We start from the raw sequence: 6,000 nt of genomic DNA, 5'->3' as shown, positions 1-6,000 counted from the left end.
CTAACCCTTCTGATAAAAGCCTTTCCAGAGGCTAAAATATGTCTGCATACATCTAGTATATTTAACTTATACTGCAGAATGAGATAAGGATATTACAGAAGTGGGACTGTGGAAAGAATTTAAAAAGGTAAATATTTTCTGTTTGGGCTGCCATAATAAACATGGATAATTCAGTAGATGATTATAATACACAATAAATGTGTTAAAAGATAACTCTGAGTCAAACAATGGCATAGCCTTCCAGACTCTCTTGACCCTAGTGGTGGAGACCTCAATTCATTAGCCAGCTTAAATTTTGTCAAAAAAAGGATCAGCTCTCACACAAATGCAATTCTCTGTAGTGAGCTCTTAATTGTTTACATGCACACTGAGGCCTCATGATATTTCTTCTAATCTTACTAATGCACTCCTGGCCCTGTTGCCTCGATGGCCTCAAGCAAACTCCATCATAAGAATGCAGGTGTGCCTACCAGGTATTATAAAAGTATAATAAAAGTGCAGATGTGCATAGCAGGTTTGTCAGTTGATATGCTCATATCAGCTTAAAAGAATTTCACATTTCTATAAATTAAGAAATGAATCACTAGGTACTGATTCTTTGATTGCCCCCTCTTCCTCATTTTCTCTGCAGGCCCAGACTGACTAAGCTATTTTACTGGAGGTGGAGATGACTCATTACCCCACATTACTTTGTCTCACAGATGGCATTATTGTGTTTTATGCACAAAGCGACTGACAAGTGACATTGTTGCATTGATTTTATTATACTAGGCCATGGAGAGCACTGGGTATGATGAATATATAATCTGGGACAGAAGTTTGCATTTGGGACTTGGGGTTTTGGTAGGACAGATGAAGAGATTAAAAAAATATTTTTTAAAGAACGTATAGAGGTTGGAAAGAGAGAAGTGTTAAGAGAGAGCACATTTGCTAAATAAGTAAGATATTATTTTCTATACATCATAGAATACTAATGACCCATAGATGGCTCTGAGGCTAATCTAGACATTTGGAACTGGAAAGTAGTTTTTAAACTGTGCTAAATCTGTTGACCCATGGCTTTTCAATTTCTTCCCATAGTTACAGGCTTGCTGGTAATTTTCATTAACCAAGAAACCTAGGGATACTATACAGCTGAGCTAATAATTGGCTTTTTGCCAATGCTGAAATGATAGGGTAGCAATTTTCCCCATTAAATGTGAGAAATAGGAACCCCTTAAAACATGTGTGTAGTGTGAATGTGTGTGTATAGTGTGCATGTGCATGTGTAGTGTGTGTCTGTATTTGTATGTATGATTTCCTTTAGTGGTGGTCACTGAATGAGAGAGTGGAAGGAGTGGGACTATGTGAAAATTCTGGAATAACTGGAGATACAAGTTTTATCCTATATAGGATGAATTAAGGATGATTTTGTAATTTCTTCTGACATATTTAGGGAAAAAAACTGTCAACTGGGTAGAATTCTCTATTTCTTCTGTCAGAAATGTAGATGTTTTGTTATAGGTACCTGCTAATGTGAGAATAAAATTTTCAAAGCTTATTGTATTTTAAAAAGGGGTTGTTCCTTGCACTCAGCAAAGTATGCAGATACAAGTGTAAATTGTTATCATAGCCAATAACAAAGTGCTCTTTCTTAAGGAACTTAACGACACCTGTTAAAACTCAAAACTCATGGACAAAACCAAAGGGGAAGAGCTGAGGGAGGGAAGGAGGGAGGGGGCAAGGGAAAGTGGTGGGGAGGAGGCAGAGAATAATGTATTTAAAAATAAAGAAAGAAAGAAAAAAATTATACAGCAAAAAAAAAAAAAACCCTCAAAATTTCTTCAAGATCAAAACCAGAGATGTTTTCTTGCTAGTGTATCAGGTATTAATTTTACTCTATCCCAAACTCTGAGTACAAGAAATATCCTATTATTTTTTTTAAATTAAATCTGACCTGAAGTCCCTTTTATGAAGGCCCTGGGAAGTATTTAATATCACTTATTATTGGGACTCCCTTCCCACTTCCTCAGGATTGTGGGAAGGTAATGGGTGTTTTATGTAACCTCAAATTTGAGAAGTCTCTCAGTGACTTGGTCCACAAAGGTCCCTACTGATATGCTTCTTAGTCAAGACTCCATTTTTGACTGAAGGGAGGAGGGTGGTGCTGCTTCTTCTCCGACCTGCTTGAACACACAATTTGGGGTTAGCGTGGAAGGTCTAGCACATTTGTTCCCTAGATGGTACACATCTGAGGTTCCATCTTTCCCCCACCAGTTCCCAGGGCTTTAAAGCACATGTTCCAATTTTTGGGGGACCACAAAAAGCACAGTGACTTTTCTGGTCTTAAGGATCGTCTCATAGACCCAAGGTCAGTTCTTTTGCCTACCTATCATTCTAAACACCTCTCTCCATCCTGTCTGTCTTTGGCATGATTTTACATAATCCCTTCCCAGTGGACCTTTAGAAACACATGTTTGCTACTCTCTCCAGTGAGAAAATGGGACAAGAAATACTGAAATCAGTCTCTTTTATTCAACTTACCTCATAACAGCAGTTTCATGAACTAAAGAACACTGCTCCTGTCACTGCAAAGTGAATGCATGGTCCATGTAGTTGCCATATATTATTATTAAAAAAACATGAGGACAGAGAGAAAGGCTGTCTTTGACTAAAAGCTATTCTGGATTAATTTTCCCACAGTATGGCTCAATTGCATCGCTCTCCTCCTTTAAAAAATTAGTAGTTTCTCATTGACTATCAAATAAAACTTTCCTGACCTCTACAACATCACCTCAACTTACCTTTTGTTTTTATTCCTGTTAGAACTCCATGCTCAGGTAAAACTGAATTCTCTATTACCTGTTCATCATTATCTGAACAGCATCTTCTGCATGCCTTGGCTCATGCAGTTCTTTGAAATTAAGTTAATATTTTTAAATTTATTTTTCAATTACAGTTGACATAGCATATTATATAGTAGTTTCAGTGTACAACATAACAATTAGACATTTTATACACCTTATAAAGTGGCTCATGTTGTTATGACTGGAATACCCTCTATATCTGCATATGGAGATACTACTCATTACTCAAAGTTCAACCCAGATACTATGTCTTTCAGGGATTCTTCCCACATTCTTTCATCTCATTTTATTTCTCTCCCTTGAACACCAGAACATTTCGTTTGTCCTTTTCTTTATATAATTCTCAATTCTGAATTAGACTATAGTAATTTGTATTTTTGTTTTAGCTTCTCAACTAGATTGCATATTTCCTGAGGGCAGGCATTGTGAGCAAGGTGTTAAAACTCTCCTAGCATAGTGCCTGAAAGGCCAGACATTCAATAGTCAATTTTCAAATGAGTAGATCAGAGATAAAGGACAATATGGCAGAGGAGTGAGTGGAAGTCCCACTGACCTCCTCCAAGTACCAAACGGGAATTGCAACTAAATAGTGGAGAAATCACCTGAAAAACAATGGAACAATAGTGAGGGAGGAGCCTTGGAGCCTCCGACAGACAGTGGAATCGGCTTTCACACAACCTAACGGGTGATAAGTGCAGTGGAGGCTCAAGAGGGTGGGATGGGCACCCATGGGCACCAGCACCAGAGGGATATTGAAACAGCCAGTTAGATCCCCCTAAGAAAAACAGGGTCAGAATCATAAGCAGGGACCGCTAGCCTACACCACCAGAGCCCCAAAAAAACATAAGGACAAAAGACAGCTGTGAAAAGCGTAGTGGTGCTCTCTGCCAGAGACAGGTGGCTGGAGACGCAAAAAGATGTATAAAGGGCCAACGCAAAAATTTGCCGTGGCAGCCACCTTCCTTGGTCTCTGGGAAGAGGTGGAGGCAGAATGGGCTGGAGTCTGAGGAAAGATTGGTGAGTAAAGCTTTGGGGAGAGAACTGACATGGTGGCTAGTGGGGTCCCAGTGATGACTCACCTCCCACTCTGCAGCTTCCATCTTGCTCAGGTATAAAGGACACAATAGCCTCACCCTAAGGAGGCTCTGCTCCTGCCAGGAGTTGTACAAAGGCCTGGGTGATGAGTGCAAAGCAGCTGGCACAGAAAGTGGATTTCTGGCTAAAGGGCACACAGAGCTCTCTAGAGACACTTGAGGAGAGACTGGAGACAGAAGTGTTGGGGAGAGAACTGAGGGAGTAGCCAGGGAGATACTGGTGCTGACTCCTCCCCCATTCCTTATCTTAAATCTTGTTCAGGCAGACCACCCTGTGAGTGGCAGCAGCCTGTAAGGACACAAGAGCCCCGCCGTCAGTAAGCATTGCCACACTCTGTGTTGCCTAAGCCTGACAGCTGAGGGAAGGGTGACTAGAGTAACAATTACAGGAGACAGACACAGACAACAGTTCCTGGAAGTCTCAAACAGTCTGCATGCTGAAGGTCATTCGAGGTCAACAACTGACATCATCAGTGGAAGACTCATAAAGAAAAGACAAAAAAAAAAAAGACCCATCTACAATCATAGAACTTGACACTACAAAGTCATCAAATGAAGGCAGATCAATTGAAGAAGCACAGCAAAAAAACAGAAGCGTTTAACAAATAATGAGAAGACAAAGAAACATCTTTCAAGCAAGGGAAAAGGAGAAATCCCAACAAAGAGAAATAAGTAAAATAAAGACAAGTAAACTATCAGATATTGAATTCAAAACAATGATTCTAAAGAAGCTAAATGAGCTCAGTGAGCTCAAAGAGAATTATAAAAAAACTACAGGGAATCTATGAGGGACTTACTGAAAAATATGTTAACATGAGGACATAGAAACTATCAATAAGAGGTGAAAAGAAATGAAGAATACAATTTCTGAATTGAAGAACACAGTAGAAGGGATCGAAAGCAGGCTATACAAAGCCAAGGATCGAATCAAAAAGCTGGAGGACAAGGTAGAAAAAAGCTCCCAGAAAGAGCAAGAAAATGAAAAAAAAATACTCCAAAAGAATGAAGAGGCATTCAGGGAGATGCAGGAAAACCTGAAACATAATAATATCCATATAATACGGATACCGAAGGAGAAGAAAAGGAGCAAGGGAAAGAGAACCTGTTTGAAAAAGTAATGAAGGAAAACTTCCTTAATAGGAGGTGAAAAAAGTCTCACATATTCAGGAAGCATAGAGGGCCCCTTTCAAGAGGAACCAAATGAGGTCCACTCCAAGACACATCATCATTTAAATGGCAAATATCAAAGACAAAGAAAGAATCCTAAAGGCAGCAAGTGAGAAACAGGCAGTAATACACAAGGGAGCCCCCATACAGGTAGCAGCTGACTTCTCAACAGAAACACTGTAGGTTAAAAGGGAATGGAAAGAAATATTCTAAGTCATGAAAAGCAAAGGCCTACAACTAAGACTGCTCTAACCAGCAAGGCTTTCAATTAAAATGGAAGGTGAAATAAGGAGTTTCCCAGAAAAAAAGAAGGCCAAAAGAATACGTATCCAACAAAACAGCATTTTAACATATACTAAAGGGACTGCTTTAAGAAGATGAAGAAAAAGAGTAAGAAAGAGAAAAACAAAGGGAAAAAGGGAAAAAAATGAAGAAGTACCTATCAATAATAACTTTAAATGTAAATGGCATGCAGATGATGCTGTTCATTTAAATTTAAATGTAAACACACTAAATGTCCCAATCAAAAGACACAGGATACCTGAATGAAAAAGAAAACATGACCCACACATATGCTGCCTCAGAACAAAGGACTACACAGACTGAAAGAAAAGAGATGGAAAAAGATATCCCGAGCAAATGGGCAGGGAAAAAAATAGCAATACTTATATTAGACAAAACACATTTCAAGACAAAAGCCATAAAAAGACACCCAGAAGGACACCTTATAATACTTAAATGAAGGATCCATCAAAAAGACATAAACATTTTAAACATATATGCACCTAACCTAGGAGCACCGAAATATATCACAAAGATCTTGGAAGACTTCCAGAAAGATATAGACAACAACACACTGATAGTAGGGGGTTTTAACACTCCACTGTCAACAA

This window comes from Pteronotus mesoamericanus, unplaced genomic scaffold (genome assembly GCF_021234165.1).
Source record: "Pteronotus mesoamericanus isolate MK-2021 breed Mesoamerican mustached bat unplaced genomic scaffold, CSHL_Meso_final scaffold_12, whole genome shotgun sequence".
Classification (NCBI taxonomy): Eukaryota; Metazoa; Chordata; class Mammalia; order Chiroptera; family Mormoopidae; genus Pteronotus; species Pteronotus mesoamericanus.
The sequence above is the reverse complement of the archived record's forward strand: the minus strand, read 5'-3'. Positions refer to the sequence as shown.